The sequence below is a fragment of the Hyaena hyaena genome, unplaced genomic scaffold, assembly GCF_003009895.1.
Source record: "Hyaena hyaena isolate Hyena2069 unplaced genomic scaffold, ASM300989v1 scaffold_2, whole genome shotgun sequence".
Classification (NCBI taxonomy): Eukaryota; Metazoa; Chordata; class Mammalia; order Carnivora; family Hyaenidae; genus Hyaena; species Hyaena hyaena.
In genome coordinates, this window is record NW_024080634.1 from 10,079,426 (window position 1) to 10,090,989 (window position 11,564).

The window sequence follows — 11,564 nt, forward strand, 5'->3', positions numbered from 1 at the left end:
TTTCTCTGCTGCCAGAGAGACAGACCACTCTCTGGAAATGCAGAGCATTATGGGTGCTAACTCTTCTGATTCTCCGAGGAAGCCACCTGCCCCGCGCACTCTCCTCTCCTTTTCCCTTTATGGAAAAGAAGGAACGAGACTTCTGCACATCAGGGTGAGTCCCTCATCTGTGGACGCGGATGCTTCCCGGTGCCTTCCAGGGCTGGGTGAGGCTGGCTGCAAGGACCCTGAGCCGTCCGTTCTTTGTCTCTGCGTTTCTGCCCCGGGACCTCTGCCCTCTCCCAGCTGCCTCTGGCAGCTTATTTCCCCCCGGCCCTGTCTCCACGCCTAGTTTCCCAAGAAACGCAGCGTTCAGAGCTCTGTGCTTCCCCTCATTTCTCTGTTTCTCATTTTGCTTCTCTGATTTCCGGGACAAGCAGGCGGGAGTTGCTGACTCATGTGCAGTGCACACACTGGGGATCTGACCTTCAGCTTTTGTTGTATATATTTTTATACCATTTGAAGGGTTTTTTTTTGGGGGGGGGGGGAGTTTTTTTTTTTACTACAGGAATGTTTTCGTTTGGTGGTTGAACTATTTTAAACCTTTTTAGGGAAACTTGAATAAAGATTTATAACAAACGTATTAATTGTTGTGTTTTTTTTATTTTGAGACAGAATGAGAGAGAGAGAGAGAGAGAATTTTAAGCAGGCTCCACACCAGTGAGAGAGAGAGAGAGAGAGAGAGAATTTTAAGCAGGCTCCACACCAGTGCAGAGCCTAATGTGGGGCTTGAACTCATGACCCCGGGATCATGACCTGAGCTGAAATCCAGAGTTGGACACTTAACTGACTGAGCCGCCCAGGTGCCCCTGGTTGTATTTTTCAAGGTGAAAAAAAAATGACAGTGATCTAAGTGTCCAGCAGGAACGGAATAGAGTCTTTGTTATACGTCCGCAGGGTGCAACGCAAGGCATCGTTTTAAAAATCTGTTTTAATAATTTTAAGGTCAGGAAATGATTTTTTAAGAGAAAAATGATATAAATTGTCTATGCAGTGAGATCACAATCTTAAATGTAGACACACAAGGACCGAATACTGGAGGGAAATGCACCGAAACGCTGAAGAAGGAATTACAGGCGATTTAAACTGTTCTTTTACAAGTGACGTATTTCCTAAATATCTTTATAATCAGCAAGTTCCATGAAAAAACACATTGGAAAGTCTTGCCCATTGAGTCCTTGCTGTCCCCTCTCAATCCCCTTCTTCCTTCTTGTCTCCGTCAAGGGCAGCCGCACCCGCCCCCAGCCTGGGCAGGAAACCGGAGTCCTTCTCTCCTCCACCTCCTGGCCCTTCGTTCCCACCCTCAGTGGGTTATTAGTCATTGGGTTCGACCTTACGCCTCCTATCGATCCCCCCTCACTCAGGTGCTCTAACGATCTGTCTTCTAGGCTTTTTTTTTAATGTTTATTTTTGAGAGAGCGTGCAAGCGTGGGAGGAGTAGACAGAAGGGACAGAGGATCCGAAGGGGGCTCTGTGCCAACAGCAGCGACTCCAGCGAGGGGCTCGGACTCCCAAACCGCGAGATCATGATCTGAGCCAGAGTCAGACGCTGAACCGCCTGAGCCGCCCAGGCGCCCCTGTCTGTGTTCTAGGCTTTTGGGTTGGTTTCCTTATTGGTACCCTGGCCATCTGCCTGTCCCACCTTGACACCACCTTCCCCCTGGGTTGAATCACCCCCAGCCTAAACACTGCCCCTGGCTGGCTGCAGCAGCAAGAGAAGCCAACTTCAAGCACTCAAGGCCAGCCTCAGTCCAACCCGAATCTGCCTCTCCCCGACACACCTGCCACACTCCTGTCTCTGCGTCCCCTGCACTGTGGCACCATCCTGGAGCCATGTGACCACCACGTTAGGTAATGACGGACTCCAGCCAGCCAGAACCAATGCCGGCAGTGCCTGCTGCCCCCTGGCCCGCGGACTCTGCCCTGCTGAGAATACTGCAGGTGCTGGGTGGCCGTGGCTGGAGGGCAGAAAGCCTGCAGCACCTGGCTCCACGCTGAGCCAGTCCTAAGCCGAGCCAGAAAATGGGAACTTGTCCCGGGGCACCTGGGTGGCTCAGTGAGTTAAGGCTCCAACTTCGGCTCAGGTCATCTCACGGTTTGGGGGCTTGAGCCTCGTGTTGGGCTCTGTGCTGACAGTTCAGAGCCTGGAGCTTGTTTCAGTCTGTGACTCCCTCTCTCTCTGACCCTCCCCTGCTCACGCTGTCTCTATCTCTCCTAGAAATAAATAAAACATTAAAAAAAAACATTACATTCTTTTTCTTCTGTATATCACGTATTTTGCAAACAGCTGCTTCGTTTCCTTGGTCCATTTTTATAATACTATTTCTTTTTTTTAATGTTTTTCCTTTTTATTTTTTGAGAGAGAGAGAGCGTATAAGCCAGGAAGGGGCAGGCGGGGGCGAGGACAGAGGATCAGAAGCAGGCTCTGAGCTGCCAGCAACAGAGCCCAACGCGGGGCTCGAACCCACAAACCGCAAGATCATGACCTGAGCTGAAGTCGGATGCTCAACAGACTGAGCCGGCCGGGAGGCCCTCCTTGGTCCATGTTTTACTTGGGGTTTCAAGTTTGCTCTGCAGTAAAGAGCACTAATCCTTCAAGGGTGGGCTGAGCTCTGCATGTGTGAGGAAGGAATGTTCCAGAAGTTCACGTCCTGGCCCAGCAGGCCGAGCACCAAAGGAGCAGAGCTGTCCCCTGAGAGCCTCGAAGTCAGCATCTTGTTCCGTGCCTGCACTCCACACGCTGGAGACGCGAGCCCTGGAGCCACAGAGGGGGAGGAGGGAAATCTGCGCGCTGCCTGAGCCCGGAAGCTCCTGGCCAGGCTTGCTGGCCTCGCGGGAGGACAGGTGGAGGGAGCAGAGCGGCGGATTTCAAGCCTCTCTTGGCTGTCACTCACCTGCCCTGTGTTCGGTCCCACCCCTCAGACTCTCTCTCTCCCCCAAGACTGTAGATACCCTTTGCATAGAATTCTCTGGGTCAGAGCTTCTCAGGGTTTCTTGTTAAAATTTGCATTTGGATTCTACGTTTGGGGCGGAGCCTTTTTATTTTCTCTTGTTTTTTTTTTTTTTTTTTACATTTTTATTCATTTTTTGAGAGACAGTGAGAGACTGACCATGAGTGGGGAAGGGGCAGAGAGAGAGGGAGACACAGAATCCGAAGCAGGCTCCAGGCTCTGAGCTGTCAGCACAGAGCCCGAAGCGGGGCTCGAACCCACAGACTGTCAGATCATGACCTGAGCCAAAGTTGGACGCTTAACCGACTGAGCCACTCAGGAGGGGCGGGACCTTTCTGACAAGTGAGAGGGCATTGCTCCATGGGTCCCCCTTAAGTAGCAAGGCCTAGGTTATACCCTCACCCCCAACCCCACCTTCAGGAAACACGCTACTGCCTTTCGTAGCCCCCGGCCAGGCCTCACCTCCCACTGGAAGGAAGGCCATCTCCGCGGGACCTGAGACGGGACAAGACCCAAGCCGTCCCCCTGAGAGTGTTGATTAGCTTGGCCTGTGTCCCAGCCTGTTAGCTTGTGGGAAGAAGGCCATGCCTCCCGTGTGTGCCTGGCTTGGGGAAGATGTTGCTTCTTTTCTAGATCAGTGAATGCATGGTAGCTTATCTGCATTTCTCTATGCTTTTTATAACCTCATTAAAACGCTTTCAGTCTCCAGACGGTAAAAATCTTCAGTGGATTGGGGTGTGCGTTGGGATCTATTTCAGTACCATGCACTTGGCAAAAGCTTGTCGGTTTCACTCTTGAAACCGCTGAGGCCCTCCCCGTGAATCCACTTACCCTCCAGCCCTTCCCCACGCCCGGCCACACAGCCATCCCTGTACCTAGCAGGGATCAGCGCTTTGAACGTAACCCTCCAGAAGGAAGGAGGCCATGGGCCTGGGATGTGCCTGTCACGGCTGGGGGGCCTGTCCCGCGACCCCTGGGCCTCACACGCTCCCAGGAGCAGCTGTGTGAGCGGACAGGGGACGGGGCCCCCTCTGATAACCCCTCCCCGTAAGACGGGGATACAAACACCTGCCTCACCGCGGCGGCTCAGGTGTACACGACCCGGGGCGTGCTTTTGTCCAACTCTGTCCCTGCTCTTTCACTGAGTATATGAATGGGTGGGGGGGGGGAATGAAAGCATTTGCTAAGCTGAACTCTTAGAAGAAATAGAAAGTGTTAATATAAGCAGCTTTTATTTTATATTTTTAGAAGATTTGTTTGTTTATTTTGAGAGAGGGAGAAAGAGACTGTGTGCTTGCCCATGAGCAGGGGAGGGGCAGAGAGGCGGGGGTGGTGAGAGAGAGATTCCCAAGCAGGCCCGGTGCTGTCTGCTGTCAGTGCAGAGCCTGACTCGGGGCTTGAACCCGTGAACCATGAGATCATGACCTGAGCTGAGATCATGAGTCAGACACAACTGACTGAGCCCCCAAGTGCGCTTACAAGCAGTTGTTAGTCTTTGAAAGAGAAAAGAATGAATGCAAGCAAACCCCTGTCCTCTGTCCCCTGGCAATTGAAAGATGAAGACACTCCTCTTGGTCCTTTGCTGGGGAAACCCCAAGTTGCTTTTTATTTTATTTAAAAAAATTTTTACATATTTATTTTTGTGAAAAGGGATAGAGGCAGAAGAGGAAGGGGGACAGATTATCCAAAGTGGGCTCTGTGCTGACAGCAGAGAGCCCAACATGGGGCTTGAACCCACCAACTGTGAGATCGTGGCCTGAGCCAACACCAGACGCCTAACCGACTGAGCCCCCCAGGCGCCCTCCCCCTCGAGTAACTTTTTAAAAAGCAGGTAAATGGGGCACCTGGGTGGCTCAGTCCGGCGAGCGTCAGACTCTTGATTTCAGCTCAGGTCATGATCTCCCGGTTCACGAGTTCAAGCCCCGTGCTGGCTCTGTGCTGACAGCTCGGAGCGTGGGGCCTGCTTCCGATTCTGTGTCTCCATCTTCCGCTCCCTCTCCCCACTCCTCGCTCTCTCTCAAAATAAATATTTAAAAATAATAAAAAATAAAAAGCAGGTAAATATAAAGAGAACCAAGTCATCAGAGGAAGAAGGAAGAGGCAGCTCCCGAGGTTATGAAAATCAACCGGATGCTTATCTACCTTATTGTCCATCTCGTATATTCAGCCACTGGACAAATATTTAGGGAGCGGGGGCTGTGGCCCAGGTCCCGTCCAAGGCCCTGGGGAGGCAGCTGTGAGTGAGTCAAAGACCCTCTCCTCACGGAGCTTGCAGTCTAGGGCAGAAGGGTTAGGGAATGAGCAAGTTCACGGTGAAGTGCCTGAGATAACTCCCGGCAGTGCTGGGGGGGTGCGCGGAGCGGGGTGGGGGGGGGGGCGGGGAGAAGTCAGGGCTGCCGTCCTGTTTCCGGATACCCCCACAGGCTGCCCTTTTGTGGCTTCCCTGCCCCTTCAAGCTGACCTTGACACCCGTGCTCTGGCCAGCTCTCACCTGCGCAGCTGTCTGGGGGAGGCCAGAGGGCAGGCTGGCAGTGGCTGTGCCTGACACGCTGTGCCCCGATGGCCCTGGCCAGGTCAGGCCGGTCCCTCATGCTTCCCTCACCCTGACCGCACGGGGGAGTGGGGGGGAGGGAGGGCGAGGGGGGCGAGGCAGGCCCTTCACTCAGCAGGAAGGCCTGGCCTCACATGACGGTCATCTGCGTGGCGTCCAGGAGGGAGACGTAGGAAGAGCAGGCTGTCTGTGACAGCGGCTGCCTGGCTCACCCAGTTCCCTGGATATGAAGGTCATTACGGTACCTGTCACTGGGCCATCCCCACCCACGCGCTCCCATCAAGCACCATCGAGCAAGGCTCGTCTTGGGGACACCCTGGGGACACCCTCTCCCCTGCCTTTCCTGACACCCAGCAGAGCTCTGATGCAGGGACGCCAACCACTGTGAGGTCCTTGCCCTCCTGGCGCCTCCCCCACCCCCATCCCCTGTGTGCTGACCCTCCATGGCTCTGATCTCATACTGTCTGGATGCAGACAGTGACCTGCTATTGCAAAAAACCAACCGCTTCCAGGCGATCACAGCATTGGTGCCCTGGCCGTGCTCTCAGACACTCATGTGCACGTGAATCGCCAGGATCTTGACATCATGAAGACCCCCCACTTCAGGCGGGGTGGGGGTGGGATCTGCAGTTCCGCTGAGAATCAAATGCCACAGTAGCCTCTCTCCTCCCAGCCTTCATTCTCTCTCTCTCTCTCTCTCTTAATTGTTTATCCTTGAGAGAGACACAGAGCACGAGCAGGGGAGGGGCAGAGAGAGAGGGAAACACAGAGTCCAAAGCAGGCTCCAGGCTCTGAGCTGTCAGCACAGAGCCCCACGCAGGGCTCGAACCCACAAACCAAGAGATCATGACCTGAAGCCAAAGTCGGATGCTTAACTGACTGAGCCCCCCAGGCGCCCCCCCATCCTTATTCTCAAATTCAGTGGCTCAACTGGGGGCCGTTTTGCCTACTGGGGAGACATTGATGATGGTACAATCAGGAAGCGTTGCTACTGGCCGACCAGTAGACAGAGATTAGGGGCGCTGCTCCCACTCTGTCCGGGACAGCCCCACGGCGGCGAATTACCTGGCCCCAAACATCAACAGTGTCCCAGGTGAAAAACCCTACATGCCAACTCGGTAGGATCTAATTTTGTTGACAGCCTAGAGCTACCTAGCGTTCTTCTAAGAATGTCAGGCCCTGGGGCCTCTCCCAGACAATGACCTCGGAGTCTCGGGGGGATGAGACCTTGGTTCTTCCCTTCTCAGATGCGCTTGTGGTTCCACCAGGCCCCTCCCCCCCCCAGCTGAGAGGCAGGCCCCCACCTGCCCCGGCCATTGCGAGGGAAGCCATGGGCTGGGCACATGGTATCTGGGACCCTTTACAGGCCCTGTGGTGAGCGGCACCGCACACATTTATACTGACATCAGCTGCCACGGTGTGGGGCGGCCCGAATACAACCGAGTTTTGTGCTCTGCTCCGTCAGGACCTGGAAACCCGAGGGCCTCTCGGGGCGCGTGTGGGGGTCTCAGCCTCCTCCCTGGGAGAGCTGATGGCTCCTCTGCTGCCCCTCCCCCGTTCACTGGCCCTGACTGCCTTCCGGCATCGCAGCCGCCACGCGGGAGTTTTCATTTCGCTTTTATGAAAATAGGGGGTGAATGGTTAATGACAAGAATTGTGTGGTTGCACAGGCCAGAAAGGAAGGGCGGGAAGAGCCACGTGGCCACCTAGAAAACAGGCAGAGCTGGGATCAGAACGTGGAATTTAGGGGCGCCTGGGGGGCTCAGTCAGTTGAGCATCCGACTTCGGCTCGGGTCATGATCTCTTGGTTTGTGAGTTCGAGCCCCGCGTCGGGCTCTGTGCTGACCGCTCAGAGCCTGGAGCCTGCTTCGGAGTCTGTGTCTCCCCCGCTCTCTTCCCCTTCCCTGCTCACTCTCTGTCTCTCTGTGTCTCTCTCTCAAAAATAAATAAACATTAAAAATTATTTTTAACAACCAGGTTTGGAAAATGTTCTTGTCACCTCTAAGCAAGACGTGTGCGTGTGTATCTAATCCCTGCTGACCACCGTTTCACCCCAGGAGGGAACAGCAGCTATTTGCTCGCATCTCGCATCTGAAAGATTTCCATTATCAGCACAAAGTAAGCCAGGCTCCCTGGCAAGACTGGTAAAGGCAACGTGACCCAGGAGTTTTTTGCTTTGCTTTCTTAATCCGCCATTCTGACTTTTGTTCCGGACAATAAGGTCAAGAACAAACTGTGAGAAAGAGCTTAGTGGTTTATTTCTCTCAGAAAACCGCTTTCCTCCAGCCGAATCCTGCTTCGATCAGACACACCTTACCTGTCAGCAGTGATGTCTGGAATAATTGAAGGTGTGACATCAACCCTCTTCCTGATCCCCGTGGCCTGAACTCAAATTACACTCTGCCGGCAGGCGCCCAAAGCATCGCTTTCTGCCACAAATGTTGTGCCCCAAATACTACCGTATTATTTCTCCCCGCTAAACCCAACGCGGGGCTCTTGAAGGCCGGGACCTCAAAGGGATAGGATTTCTACATAACACATGATCACAGCACATCTCACAGTCAAGTCACTTAACTGGGTTCCCGATTTCCACATCTGCAACCGAAAGCGTTGATGGCGAGGGGACCCCCACAACTTCCTTCTGGAAGGCTGCGCGGTATGGGTTTGAATATCACGCTGTTAGGACGAGAGGCGTGTGTGTCCTCAAAACGCTATGTTGAAGTGCCCCCCCCCCCCCCAGGGCAATGGGAGATAATCAGGCCTAGATGAGGTCATGAGGGTCTTGATGGGGTTAGCGCCCTTCTAAGAAAAGGAGGAGACACCAGAATGTTCTTTCTCTGTCACAGGAGCGCACAGGGGATTGGCAGCTGTCTGCCTCCCCGGAAGAGACCTCCCCAAGAACCTAATTAATCTTCTTGCACCTTGATCTTGAACTTGTAAGCCTCCAGAGCTGTAAGCAAATGAACTTGAACTGTTTCCGCGCCCAGACAGTGGTGGGTCCTTGTAGCCTGAGCTGACCGTACAGCTGCTCGGAAGGAGTGCAGTTCGGTGAGCCTGGACTTGGGGCAGCTCTGCATTTTAAGAGGCATTCATTCAGCACCCGTGTGAGTGCTGGGCGCGCCCCGAGGGGCCCAGCCAGGCCCGTGCACCGGGGCCTGGGGGGCTGGGGGAGACACAGGCCAGCGGCAGTGTCTGCGGGATGAGGTCCCAAATCCCACTTGATACATGGAAGTACTGCGTGGGCAGGATTAACACAGCTAATTTAGGGTTTTCCCAGAAACATTTTAATTCTAAAGTCCTTCAAGGGAGTCGTGATCACAAGGGGCGGAGGTCGGCAGGGAGGAGGCCAAGCGCTGGCCCGGAGAAGCCGGGCAGGGGTGTGCCGGCGGGGGCAGGCGCCCTGGGGCGGGCCCCCGGGCCGAGAGCTCGCGCAGGGCCCGCAGGGCGCCCTTCGCGTGGCCCGCCCCTCTGGGGCGCAGGCTTCTCGGCTGTGGGACCCTCCTGCGGGGACGTTTGGCCTAAGGCAGTTTGAGGGGGTCCTACGGCAGGGCCCCCTCAGAGAAGGCCTCTGTGGTCTGCTTGTGGCTCTTTGGGGTCCACCCAGCAGGAGAGGCGGTGCTGGCGCCCATGGGCCACAGTGAGGGAGGGCGGGAAAGTTAGTGGCGCCCACGGGACATGGCGGGACACAGGAAAGGCGGTGATGGCGCCCACGGGACACAGGGAGCGGCAGGAGAGGCAGTGGGGCCCCCTGTTGGCGCCGCGGGTGCGGAGGGGAGGCCGCAGGCTGGGAGTGGGAGGGCGCCCCCCAGCGGCGGGGGGCGGGGAGGAGAGGGCGTCCCCAGCGGCGGCCGGGGGAGAGGGCGCCCCCTGCGGCGGGGATCGGGGAGGAGAGGGCGCCCCCAGCGGCGGGGGCAGGGAGGAGAGGGCGCCCCCTGCGGCGGCCGGGGGAGAGGGCACCCCACAGCGGCGGGGGCGGGGAGGAGAGGGCGTCCCCAGCGGCAGGGGCGGGGAGGAGAGGCCACCCCCCAGTGGCGGCCGGGGGAGAGGGCACCCCACAGCGGCGCGGGGGGCCGGGGGAGAGGGCGCCCCCAGCGGCGGGGGCGGCCAGGAGGGGATGGCTAGACGGCGCACACCGGCTCGGGCCCGCGGACAGGGGCAGCGGCAGGGTGAGAGGGCTCGGGGCGAGACCGGGCGGGGGCGGGACGCGGGGTNGGCGGGGGGGAGAGGGCGCCCCCAGCGGCGGGGGCGGGGAGGAGAGGGCGCCCCCAGCGGCAGGGGCGGGGAGGAGAGGGCGCCCCCAGCGGCGGGGGGCCGGGGGAGAGGGCGCCCCCAGCGGCGGGGGCGGCCAGGAGGGGATGGCTAGACGGCGCACACCGGCTCGGGCCCGCGGACAGGGGCAGCGGCAGGGTGAGAGGGCTCGGGGCGAGACCGGGCGGGGGCGGGACGCGGGGTTGAAGGGGAGAGGCACCTCAGGTCGGGGATGCGGCTCGAGGGTCGGACAACCAAGGCCCCTTGTCTTCGGCCGCGGCGGCCCCCCAGCCCTGACCCAGGGCCTCGGGGCTGAGCCCGCGTGGGCAGCTGGGGTCGCGCCCGGTCGGTTGGGGCCTGTGCTTCTGCCGGAAAGCGGAGCAGCTGACGCCCGTGTTCAGTGCGTACTAGACACGTGGGGGGCATCTGGAAAGGAGGGGTGGCGGCGGAGGGGGGGACCCATCGGGTGCCGTCCGGGTCATCCAGCGGGGCTGGAGGTTGGGGTGACGTCACCGGGACCGAGCGGTGCGGGACTCGGGGGGTGGGGGGACGATGCGGCCGCGGGTTCTGCGTGGGGGGGCCCGCAGTGACGGGTGATGGGTCGGGGTGCGGTGGAGGAGGCGGGCAGGCCAACATACAGCGGCGGGTCTAACTGCCTAGTCTCCGAGTTTCAGCAATATTTTGGTTTCTTGCATTTAGCATTTTGGGACTATTACATGTGCTGTTGAAACGGTTTGTTTTCTTTGCCAAAGGACTTAACCTTCAGGAAACATCTTTTCCCGTTGGAATATTCTAGGAGAGGTGTCTCACAGTGTTTTTTTGGTGGTAGTCTCTTACTAACTTCTGTTTTTTATTTTTTATTTTTAAGTTTGTTTGTTTTGAGAGAGAGAGCAGGGGGAGGGGCAGAGAAAGAGGGAGAGAGAGAGACCCAAGCAGGTTCTGCACCTCAGCTCAGAGTCCAGGGGGTTGGGGGGGGGGGGGGGCTTCTATCTCAGGGAGCATGAGATCATGACCTGAGCCAGAATCAAGAGCCAGATGCTTAAGTGAATGAGCCCCCCCATCCCGGGGGTCCCTCACTTTTTTCTATTATCAAAGCTAAAATTCAGCTAGGTTTTCTCTTGATCGCTTATGACAGTGAGAGATAAAATAACCCCTCAAAACTCATAAAAATAATAATCATAGCGACCATTTATAGGGTTCCTTTCTTACATCCAGCATCGTTCTGGTACCTTCTCTATTCTCTCACCTCTGAGGCAGGTGTTGTGGACCCCGCTCCCCACTTCCAAATGAGCTCATACCCCGGACCACCCAGCTGCTGAGGGGCAGAACTGGGAGATCAGGGTCAGTCTGAGCCAATTCCCACGCTCTTCATCCTAAAACTTTCAGTAAAAGTTGTTTTGTAAAAAGTGAACACTAGCAGCAAAGGAAATGAGTTTGGGTGTTTGTTTTTTGGTTTTGTTTATCACAAACCTTGCATTCAGGTGAGGCGTAAGTAAAAAGATCCTGGGGGGGGGTAAAGTCAAGGTGGAGGAGACACACGGTGGCCACGCAGAGTCTGGGGGGGTCCTGGTGCGTGTGTGCCTTATCCCTCAAGGACACAGGGACCTCTCTGTATACATCTTCATGAAAGGAGGCATGGCCCTCCAGCAATGTGGGGCCCTTCAGGGCTGCAGGGCCTGGGAGGTAAGAGACCCCACCTCTAGCTCAGTGGCTGTGGGCTACTAATGTACCATTTGTGCACTTCGGCTGCCCCACTGCACAAGTTATCAATTAAC